This window comes from Pinus tabuliformis, chromosome 7 (assembly GCF_031772625.1).
Source record: "Pinus tabuliformis cultivar Carrire ecotype Pingquan chromosome 7, CPIR1, whole genome shotgun sequence".
NCBI lineage: Eukaryota > Viridiplantae > Streptophyta > Pinopsida > Pinales > Pinaceae > Pinus > Pinus tabuliformis.
In genome coordinates, this window is record NC_142293.1 from 2,035,152,411 (window position 1) to 2,035,165,271 (window position 12,861).

Consider the following 12,861-nt stretch of genomic DNA (forward strand, 5'->3'; position numbering starts at 1 on the left):
AAGAACTTGCCTCCCTTGTTGTGAGTTGTCAAATAGGGAAAAACTAAATACCTTATTTATATATTGACTTTCTTGATATAAGTTATCTAGGACTAGATGTTTATTTACTCGTTAGATGTTACCATTATGTTACCATTATGAGCCACCCAGACTCGCTACCGATTTCCTCTAGTTTCAGATGGAAAATGCCCTTACTTGTCGCCTCCGGGTTTAAGTGTGAAACAATGGAAGAAATGATTTTTGAATGTTGCTTGAGTTGATATAATGTGATGTTGTTGATGAAGTAGCAGGTGCCTACATAGCTTTGGGTGGGACGACACGTCTCCAAATGAACCCGAGTCAAATTTGTTGTGTTTACTCTTGATGAAGTAGGAGGTTCCTACATAGCTTGGGGTGGGAGGGCACTTCTCCAAAGGAATCCAAGTGGGATGCTACAATGCTGTAACTATTAAATGTGAAGAAGACGCCTACTAAAGCGGTGTGGGAGGGAACCTCTCCAAAGGGAAGGTTCTCTGAATGTTAAAACTAGTGGATTCTGGGTGGGGTGTGGAACCAAGCCATAGGAGAGATATACTTGAACTATAAATGTGTTGCAAACTTGTAACAAAAGTGGCCATGGTTGTTGTAGATGTTGTGATGAGGTAGAGAAAAAGAGACTAAAGAACAACTAGTGTCTCGAAAATAGGGAAGATGCTAACAAAAAATTTAAAGCAACAAACCTTGAACAAAAAAAAAAACTTTGAACATAAAATGCAGCATGCATGAAAAGAGAGTGCATTAAATAAACAAGCATTAAAAAAAAAAAATAGATCAGGCCTCAAGTAGCGACTTGCTCTAATACCAATTGATATGCAATTGAGTGGAGGTGAGGCTTAGAAGTGACTTGCTCTAATACCAATTGATATGCAATTGAGTTGAGGTGAGCATTAGAAAGCCTCATGTGTGAGTTGGATCTTACAAACTCTCCTCATAATTAATGAATAAAAAATAATCACACAAGATAAGATAAAAGACTAACATTCACTTGTATTTTCATGAGGTTTGATGGCCTTTTAAAGAGATTACAAATACATGTTTTAGAACTTGCCTCCTTTGTTGTGAGCTCTCAAATAAGAAAAAACTAAATGCATTATTTAGATATTGCCTTTCTTAATATAAGTTACCTAGGACTAGATTTTTCCATACTCATTAGATGTTACCATTATAAGCTAGGGAGATAGGCTACCCAACAATGGTTAACAAAGTTCGTGGCAAATTGGTGTTGACACACAAAAATTCTGTCATAGCAAATGTCAGCTCCTCTTCCCTTGACTATGAATCTATTAAACATCAATGCAATTTTGGATAAGGTCCTCGAGGCAATAGAAATCATGCAACTCTCCCTTATGTAGCAACAAAAAGGTGACAAAAAGGCTCACAATTATATCCAATTGTGAGTCAAAGGACTAAGGTCACAGCCCGAGACAGAGAATATGTTTTTGCTAGGCTACAACTAGTTCCAATGGATGCCAAATATGGAGAAAACCGAGTCACGAAAAGAGGAAAGTTGGTTCAAGCTCCAAACCAACTAAAAGAATTCAGAAGATGCCTCTTGGTGACAAGTTTTTAGATAGTTCTCACTGAAATTCTAGTTTTTAATGTTGTGCAAATTTACTTGGTATTTAGGGATCTATTCCAAGATATACAATAAGCATATAAAAAAAAGGCATAAACATAAGTTACATATACAATAGGCTTTAGAGTGTTGGATTATGGTGGAATGTAAAAGTTGTGACCTGTAAACAAAATTTTGATTTTTAATAGAAATTATATATATATATATATATATATATTTAACAATTAATTTAATTTCTTTTTCTATTTTTTTAAATTACTAATTTTAATAACTAAAATTACACTATAAATTACTGATTTTAAATTACTAATTTTAGGAATCCATGAACTATGCGTCTCGACGTCATTTTAAACTCCCGACTGCGCTCAGACTTCAAACATTACCCTGTCATTTTTTACTTCAAACATTTAAATATAATTTTTATAATATTATCAGAATTATAAAGTTTAATATTCTCAATCCCGGTCGGAACTCATTTTAAAAAACATTGATTCCGTTCTTCTATATTGGCTACCAGAATGATTCCAGTTCGGTTCCCATAAATGAACTGACCGTTGGCAGCGGTGGGACGAGTGCTGCAACTGTTCGCTTGCCCCAGAATTTCACTCTCACTACACCTGGCCCTGGATATACTTGTGGTCCTGCCAAGGTCGTAAACCCAGCAAGTTTATCAGTCAAACTGGGCACCGTTACACTCAAGCTTTAAGTAGGCACATTCATCTTTAACATTTTGATGGTTGATTTTAAAAATATTTCAATTTAATCGATATATTTTTTTCTCTTGTAGATTTTGCTAATATTTCAGTTTAACAGATAGAAATGAGATAAATATTTGAATCAGTTTATATGTATCAAATTTCAAAATATTTCTGAAATCTACAATCAAATTAAATTCAATTGATTTATACGGCCAATGCCATTGTTCATGACATACCATTTTCTATGCATTTGGGTTAATGTGATTATTGGGTTTAATTTGTTGCAGTGACCTGGAAACTGACCTGCACATATTCACAATTTATAGCTCATCATGCTCCTACCTGTTGTGTAGCCTTGTCATCTTTCTACAGCGACACTGTTGTCCCCTGTTCAGTGTGTTCCTGTGCCTGCCAGAACAGTATCAGTCAGCCGGGCAATTGTATTAAGTATGCCAATTCTACCAAACTTTTACTGAGTTCTTTTCGTTTTCAATTTTATGGGCAGGACAGAGAGATCATAGAATTTTTTTGTGTGTTCCAGGGGAGATTCCCCATATCTCAAGACACCGGGTATAGACACACCCCAGAACAACAAAACTCTTTTGCAGTGCACAACTCACATGTGCCCAATTCAAATACATTGGCACCTCAAGGAGAACTATAAATTGTACTGGAAGGTGAAAGTCACTGTTATAAATTTTAATTACAGAATAAATTACAGTAACTGGAACATTATTATTAGGCATCCAAATTTTGACAATTTGACTGGAGGTTTCAGTTTCAAATACAAGCCACTGATTCCATATGGGTCTCTGTCTCCATGTAAGCAACCCATTGCCACTACAGCTTTATCCTTTTCTTTCTGCTTCTAAATGACAACTATCAATTTTGCACTGAAATTCCCAAGTCATTTTTTTATGCCTGTGCTGATGCTTTTGCAGATGATACTGCATTATTTTGGGGACTCAAATATATCAACGATTTGCTCATGGAAAATGGACCAACGGGGAGTGTCCAGACTGAAATGATCCAGCGTTGGAATTTTCTGATAAATTCCATAACACACACACAAAATTGCTCTGTTTTTGCACAGAAAAACAGAAAATCGCTTGCTGGAAACGGTGTTTGAGCAACACAGGTTTTTTTAAGTTGTTGTAACTTGTGTTGTAGCAACGCTGTTCGTGGTGTTGCAGCAACGTAAATTTTTGACCTCAATTATTTTTTGAGTTACGGTGTAACAGCAACAGGAAAAATTAACTTGCGTTTATTAAAAATAAACTAATTGTTACAGATTTGTCTGTCTCATACTAAGAGAATTTCACAACTTCTATTACAAAACACATTCACCAAGGAACGCTTCTGTTCCACACAAATAAACATCTATTAAACAAATTTCATTCAAATATCTGCACTGTTGTGCATTTTTCCCTTTCTGCTCTCTGCTGCGCTGTTGCATCTACTCCTGCTGTGCATTGCTGTGCGTTTTTGGCAAGTATTATCTTCACGCTGCTCCGTGCTCTTCTCTGCTCTCTATCAATCTGCTGCTAACCTCAAAACAGAACTGCTGTGTGGTATTTATATGCTAAAACATATATGATTAAAACAATAAAATATTACAAAATATCTTCTAATGCCTATCACCGAATTTAATGCAGCAAGACAGTGATGCTTCTATCAAAAAACAAGTCGGCTGTCTGCAGGGGAATTCAATTGAAACTTTAATGCATATTAATGTGCAAAAATATCGGGCTTGACTTTAAGGCATCGAACAGGCTGAAGTATTTACTGCAAATCCAACTGTTCATTGTTGCAGTTGGAATTAAATTCCAACACTCCCCCTTAATTTCAACTGCTGCATACCCAGACATTTCCTGAAATGATCAAAACCTTTCTTTGCTAATGGTTTTATCAAGATGTGAGCAAATTGATCCTCTGTTCTGCAGTGCTGCAAAACAATCTCACCATTGTTAACCAATTCACGTATGAAGTGAAATTTGGTGTCTATGTGCTTTGTTCTTTTATGAAAAACAGAGTTTTTAGACAATGATATTGCTGAGCTATTGTCACAGTAAATAGTTGTGCCATTTTCTTGTTCATGACACAAATCTTTGAGAACTCTTCTCAGCCATACTGCTTGGCATGCAGCTGTTGTTGCTGCCACATACTCTCCCTCTGCTGTTGACAAAGACACAACTGGTTGCTTCTTGGAAGCCCATGAGATGGCTCCCGATCCGATATGAAACACATATCCCGATGTGCTTTTCCTATCATCAACACTTCCAGCCCAATCACTATCAGTGTAACCTGTCAACATGAAACTTTCAGAAGAGGAGTATAAAATACCAAACCCCTTCGTTCCATTCACATACCTTAGAATCCTCTTTGCTGCCTGCCAATGGGTCTCTTTCGGTCTTTCCATAAATCTGGATATTAAACTCACAACGTGCATAATGTCCGGCCTAGTTGCAGTCAAGTACATAAGGCTGCCAACTATGCTCTTGTACAGTTTTGGATCAAAATATTTGCTGTTGTCTTCTTTGGTTAATTTCAGCCCCACTACTGTTGGAGTCACAGCAGCCTTGCTGTTCTGCATGTTAAATCTCTTCAACACAGCTTCTACATATTTATCTTGAGAAATGAAAACACCATTTTCACTTTGGTCTACTTCAATTCCAAGAAAATATCTTAAGAAGCCCAAGTGAGTCATTTCAAATTCACTCTTCATGACTACTTTAAAATCAGCAATGAGAGAAGCATCATTGCTAGTAAAAATCAGATCATCTACATATAAAACAACAATAATAATCTTACCGTCATTCTATTTTATGTAGAGTGTGGGTTCACCATCACACTTATCAAACCCATTCTCAATTAGATAAGCATCAATTCTGTTGTACCATGTTCTTGGAGCTTGCTTCAGCCCATAAAGAGCCTTCTTCAGTTTACAAACTTTATGCTCTTGGCCTTCAACTTCATAGCCTGGAGGTTGATCAACATAAACCTCTTCTTTTAACACTCTATTCAGGAATGCAGATTTAACATCCATCTGATAAATCTTCCATTTGTGTTGTGCTGCAATAGACAACATTGTTCTCACTGTTTCCATCCTTGCTACTGGTGCAAAGGTTTCATCATAGTCTTTGCCTTGTTGCTGCTTGTAGCATTTCACAACAAGTCTTGCTTTGTGCCTGTCAATCTTACCTTCAGCATTGCTTTTGGTCTTATAGACCCACTTAACTCCAATGGCATCCTTGCCTTCAGGGAGGTCCACTAACTCCCATGTTTTACTCTTCTCAATTGCACCAATTTCTTCATTCATTGCTTCAATCCATTTATCTTCATTTACAACATCTTCAAAATGAATCGGTTCATCAATATGACAATACAAAGTGAATAATGAATTCAGACCGGTATTGTTACTTACCTCTCCTTGTTCATAAATCTCACTCAGATTTCTGAATCTTGGTCTTCTTGGTGTACTTGGAGTTCCATCCGAACTTGAGGGTATATCTGATCCCTGTGGTGTTTCAGCAGCAGCTGTTTGTGGTGTAACAGCAACTGTTCTTCCTTGACTTCTCAAGGCTGTTCGAATTCCAGCTTGTGGTGTGGTTTGTTGTACTTGCTGTGGTGGAGGAGGAGCCACCAAGGAAGGATTATTTGCTGTTGTCCCTTCCTCTTATTCTTCATGAGACACAATTGTCTTCACATTCACTGTTTTTTCCACGCTTCATCTTCAATGAACTGTACATCTCTGCTTACTATTAATTTCTTGGTGGATGGATTATAAAGTTTGTATGCTTTTGACTCATCACAATAGCCAATAAAGACACACTTCTCCCCCTTACTATCAAGCTTTTTCCTTAGCTGATCCGGTACATGTGCATATGCCACACAACCAAATACTATCATGTGAGTGATAGTTTGCTTTTGACCACTCCATGCCTCTTCTAGTATTCTGTTCATGACAGCTTTAGTTGGGCATCTATTCAAGATGTAAACTGCGCAAGTAATAGCTTCTGCCCAATACTCATGCGGCAAGTGTTTTGCCTTCAGCATACTTCTGACCATGTCAAGAATGGTCCTATTTTTTCTTTCAGCAACACTGTTTTGCTGAGGGGTATACCTTGTGGTGAACTGCTTTTGTATGCCATTCTCTCTGCAAAAACGCAGAAAGTCTTGGGATATGTACTCTCCTCCTCTATCTGTTCTCAGCACTTTGATATAATGCCCACACTGCTTTTCAACAAGAGTTTTGAAGTGGCGGAATTTCTCAAACACTTCACTCTTCTGTTTCAACATATACACCCATGTCTTTCTGGTGTAATCATCAATAAAAGTTAAAACATATTTATTTCCAGCAAATGATGGTATTTGCATCGGTCCACACACATCAGAGTGAACAATTTCCAAGGGTGCTTTTGCCCTTATACTCTTTCCTGCTGGAAAGCTTTCTTTGTGTTGCTTGCCCAAGATGCAGCCCTCACAAAGGCTGTCCGGTTTCTCAATCAACGGCAATCCCTTTACCATTCCCTTTCTATGCAACAGATTCAGACCTCTGAAATTGAGATGTCCAAATCTCAAATGCCACAACCAATTCACATCTTTCACTTGTTCGTGAAAGACTTCTTGTGTTACAGCCGCAATAGTTCTGCCTTCCTTCAAATCTGCCTTGAGTTTGAGAGGAAACATTCTATTGCTGGTCATGTGCCCCTGTGCAATGATCTTCTTACTTGGAGGTATGTCTCTGATAGTACACAAATCACCTTTGAAGAACATGTTGTAACCTTTGTTTATGAGTTGTCCAATGCTCAAAAGATTACATTTCAGACCAGGTACATAGTATACCTCTGGCACAATCATTTGTTCTCCATTTTTTGCTCGAATACTGACTCTGCCCTTACCCTTGACAGATATCTTATCATCAGTCTCTGTTGTTACCTCAGATTTCACATTTTCATCCAGATTGGCAAACATTGCAATATTTCCAGTCATGTGATTACTACAACCTGAGTCTAAGAACCAAAAATCTTCTTGTTTGTCTTGTGCTATGTTACATGTTAACAACACGTTCTTTGGGTTCTTATCTTCTCCATTTGCAAAATTAACATTCTGCCTATTATTCATGTCATTTTGTTTTTTCTTGCATTCATTGGCGTAGTGCCCAAATTTTTTACAATAATGACATTGGACTTGGGATTTGTCATACCTTTGTCCATGAGCTTGCTGTTTGCTTGAACCTTCAGCTTGGTTCTGATTGCAGCTCCTTCCGCTTGTGCTAGCAAGGTAATTTCTGCCTCTGTTTTGGCTTCTTCCACGACCTCTGTTATTTGCTCTGCCTCTACCTCTTCTTTGGCCAAAAGACATCTGAGTCTTGAATGCTTGCTCAAAAGAGGAATATGTTCCTCTACTCAGTATGTGTTCATGAGACAAAAGAGAAGCACTCAGCTCATCTACCGTGAACTGTGAGAGATCTTTTGTTTCTTCTATTGCCACCACAATAGATTCAAACCTTGAGGGTAAACATCTCAAGATTTTCTCTGCAATCCTTCTATCTTCAAGAATCTCACCATGAGATCTTATCTGGGTTATCAAGCCAATAACCTGAGTGAAGAATGAATCTATTGTATCAGATTCCTTCATGCTGATATTTTCAAAGTCTCTCCTCAACATCTGCAACTTTGCAGTCTTCACCTTCTCCATGCCTTGATAGGCAATTTTGAGAATATCCCATGCCTCCTTAGATTTTGTTGTTGCTGCAATCCGCGGAAAAACACTTTCATGTACTGATTGGAAGAGGAAAAAGAGGGCTTTGGCATCCTTCTTTCTGTCGCCCTTCAACTGGTCTCTTTCTGCTGCTGTCAAAGCAGCCAGTGCTGTTGCATCTGCAGGTTTAGCATAGCCTGTTTCAACCAGCTCCCATATTCCTTGAGAAGCAAACAATGCTTTCATTGTTATAGACCAATAACTATAATTTTTCCCATTAAACTGTGGCAGTTGGGAATTTCTCAAACCTGTTCCAGCATTTGCCATATTAACCTGTATTGGTAAAGAAAAGATACTGACTGTATTTTGGAAACAAGCAAAAACTTTCTCTGCTGGAAAAATCTGCTTAACAAACTTCTTACAGCTCCTACAGTGAAAAATAATCTCTGTTTTTGACTCACTGAGTGCCTAGACCAGCTCCGATACCATGTTGGAATTTTCTGATAAATTCCATAACGGACAGACAAAAATTCCTCTGTTTTTGCACTCTGTTTTTGGACAGAAAAACAGAAAATCGCTTGCTCGAAACGGTGTTTCAGCAACAGTTTTTTTTCAGTTGCTGTAACTTGTGTTGCAGCAACGCTGTTCGTGGTGTTGCAACAACGTAACAGGAAAAATTAACTTGCGTTTATTAAAAATAAACTAATTGTTACAGATTTGTCTTCCTCATACTGAGGGAATTTCACAACTTCTATTACAAAACAGATTCACCAAGGAACACTTCTGTTCCACACAAATAAACATTTGTTAAACAAATTTCATTCAAATATCTGCACTGTTGTGCATTTTTCCCTTTCTGCTCTCTGCTGCGCTGTTGCATCTACTCCTGCTGTGCAGTGATGTGCGTTTCACTATCTGGCAAGTATTATCTTCACGCTATTGCGTGCTCTCCTCTGCTCTCTATCAATCTGCTGCTAACCTCAAAACAGAACTGCTGTGTGGTATATATATGCTAAAACATATCTGATTAAAACAATAAAATATTACAAAATATCTTCTAATACATATCACCGAATTTAATGCAGCAAGGCGGTGATGCTTCTATCAAAAAACAAGTCAGCTGTCTGCAGGGGAATTCAATTGAAACTTTAATGCATATTAGTGTGCAAAAATATTGGGCTTGACTTTAAGGCATCGAACAGGCTGAAGTATTTACTGCAAATCCAACTGTTCATTGTTGCAGTTGGAATTAAATTCCAACATCGAGCAGAAGAATTCTCGACATTCACTTTCAAACAGGGATGGGCATTTCCTCGGATGGTGTACTTCAACGGTGATTATTGTATAATGCCACCACCAGATACATATCCTACACTGCCTAACAGTGTCCCTGTCCTGCAGAGGGAAGCGTCGTTAAGTTCAATTTTGGTTGTAGTTGTGGTTGTTAAAGCAGCTTTGGCTGCCATATCGCTGCTGGTGTTTGCACCGAACCTAGTTAGAGGTTATAGAGGCCAGTACAGGTCAGATGTTGTTACCAATTTGCATTACACAATTCTATCAAAAAACTAAATAATTACAATAGGTAAAAAAACTAAATAATTACAATAAGTGTAATATGTAGCTTGGCTGCTTATTACTTGTTTTTATTGTAAAAAATAGTTGATAGTAGAAGCTATTGGGAGAAGCAAATCAATTTTTATACTGATATTATGCATAGAATTATTATGGTAAATGAAGTTGTTTAGTAAATAAAATGTTAAAATCTATAGATTAAAAATAAATTAAATTGAAGTAGAAATGAAAGACATAAAAAATATGATATGAGAAATATGGTGTGATTTCCATTATTTAACATCTACATTGAAATAAGGGTGGAAGAACATAGATATGGTATCCTTCATATTTCACATTACAATTAATTTAGTTTAGGTAGTTCATATATATTCTCTTTTAAAAGAGAATTTCATATATATTCTCTTTTATATGTTATTATTCTCTTTTATATGTTATTAGTATTCCTAAAAACTGAACTTTCAACTAATATTTTTAATATTATTTGATTGTTAGTATATATTCTCTTTTATATGTTATTAGTATTCCTAAAAACTTAACTTTCAGCTAATATTTTTAATTCATTATTAAAAATTTATTAGATCTTCAAATTTTTGTTTTAATATTTTTTAAAATTAAATAATTATGAAATATTTCAAATATTTCTTACTTCTTTCAAATTGCATTAATTAAACCTTAAAAGTTTCCTCCCAAAACAACTCTAGAACTCCCCTAGTTTCTCATCAACACTCTTTTGCACCCTCACAACCAATGTTAGAAGATTGAAAGCTCTTCCACCTTTAAATACCACTATTTAATTCAATTCTAAATCTAGATTCACTTCTAAATCTAGTGCAATAGTCATTTTTGATCCTATGGAAAACACAAGATAATTTGATTTTATATATAACATAACTTTATAATTTCCTTTTGGATGGCAGAGATTTAAAGAGAAAAGGGGTTACGCTTACATTTTAACAGGTAAAACATGAAAAGGGTTAGGCTTACATTTTAACAGGTAAAACATGAAAAGGGTTAGGCTTACATTTTAACAGGTAAAACATGAAAAAGGTTGAAAGATTTTAGCTCTAGCGATTTGACTAACCATTTGTATCTATAGGATATTTATGAAAAGTTATAAATGTAATGGAAATTAATCTTTTGAAATTATCAATTCATTATAGTTATTTTTTTTTAAGGAAAACGAAAAGAAAGAGGTGAAAATGGAAAATATCACCATGGAAAATACACCCATTCAGAATCTTACTTACCTAAGAAATGTAAGAGATGGCATGCATGAACCTTCAACAATTCATCTAGCAACATGGCTTTCAATTCTGCCCGCTTCCATGTCTTTCAAATGAAATTTTTGTTGATCAGAAACATTTTCTTAAAATCCCTAAGTCATTTGGCGAGAAGTCAATTCTATAGCCATATTCAAGCTCTGTATCAGCGGTCGAAGTTTTGTCCAAAACTAAATTTCTTCCAATATGTCTTCACATAGTCCAAACCTAATCAAATTCATGACCTAGGCTTCATAAGCGCGTCTATCCTTCTAGTGGAGGCTCTAATTCCCTAATCAGCCTTCCCCCCAAGCTTGATTTGCCCCTTCACGAATGTGAAGTAGAGTCCTTCTCAGCAGAATCTGAATCACACAACGCATTCCTTTCTCATCTAGTTACAAATTTTTCATGCATGAGATCTACACGATTTGATTGCTTGACCATTTCCTTTTCGGAGAGATGAATTATTAAACACTATAACAATCTTCGTCCATATATAAATATAGAGATTATGACTGACTCAATGACAGTATAGGGCTAGACTTTAACTCGAATCCTACAAGAATTTGATCTCGAGATTATCCCAAAGAATACAGTGTTGACATTCACTATCCCGATTGCCTAGACGCATACCATACTTTCTTGGTCTTCTTTACTGTTTTTTCATATTTTACAAATAATTTTTCCATTTTATCGATAAAATAATTGGTCTATTTTCATTGAATGTAACTTTGGTTTTGGTATTTTTCCTTTTTAATTTAATTTTTTTAAATTTATGGTATGTTACAAGCTCAATATACACCAGGTTTGAAGCCAATCATCAAGCCAATGCCAAAACTAGAGTGTCTTCATGTAGATTTTTAAGAGACCATATCATTTTGTAAATCTTTTCTTTATAAGATAATCTTTTTAATGTTTTCATTCTTTTATTTTTTAAATTGGATGTATTAATATATTGTACAAATCATATATCATATATATTTTCATGGATTAAAGTGTGCTTTTTTCTTATCTTTATATATTTTTAGTCTTTGTCAAAGACACTACCGCGACTATTGTAATAGAATGGCGATGTTAAAACATTAATTTACCTATTTACTTGTTTGCTATTACTCTCTATTACTTATAACCAAAGTTTTTAGGCCCATATGGTTTCGCCATCTTATTCTGCTCTTTCGGAGGTGGAGAGGCCAAAAGCATATATTATGTGTCCTTATTTGAGAAATATGTTTCACTAATGTAAACTAATGCTAGAATTAGTTTAACACTTTAACATATATTAAATGTTATGAAATGTTATAATGCTAATCTAAAGTACTTTTCGAGGTGGTACACCACGTGGTGCATGTTGCGGTGCCAGCTCCTACATGTTATTGTGGTGTCTATTCTTTCGGGTGTTTGTTGAGGGTTGGAAGCTTCATGCTGATTAGTGAGAGTCCTTAAACTCGCCCCCATCAAATTCATCGAATTCTTCTGTCCTTGAATAGCGGTCATCATGGGTGTTAGTTGGCTAAACTGTGAATTTCTATCTTGCATGAACTAGTTAACATGAGCTGTGAGATTCTCTTCCTCAACTTGGTGTTTGGCCTCAGTGGCATAGACTGAAATGAGGATGTTGTGTAAATCGTTTCTGTCTCGCTCTCTTCCCCTATAAACCATCACCAACATTTGAGTGAGTTCCAGAGACAGTAGCAGGACTAGCAGGAGCACGAGCTAAGGCAACAAAAGCAAAGGTTACAACATAGCTAGGATATTGGTAACATGAAAACAACTAATGGAAACCAAAAATAAAAATGACAGAATCTTGACTAGAGCTACTTACCTCTGCATATCAGTTATCATCCATGCTTAGTGAGCATAGTCGGGTGATGCATGAAGGGGGAGTTCAACAATTCAATAACAGGGTCGCGTTCACCATGCCTCGAAGTTGATGGATCTGAATATGAAGATGATGGTTTTCTCACATCACCCAAAGCATCCTATGATTCGTGAACAATAAAGTTTGATTGCA

General features: G+C 36.2%; 1 pseudogene; it reads left to right on the plus strand.

The window, feature by feature from the left end:
• Positions 1 to 9,585, plus strand: part of LOC149256675 (COBRA-like protein 3) — a 54,397-nt pseudogene extending 44,812 nt beyond the window's left edge.
• Positions 9,586 to 12,861: the final 3,276 nt, after the last annotated feature.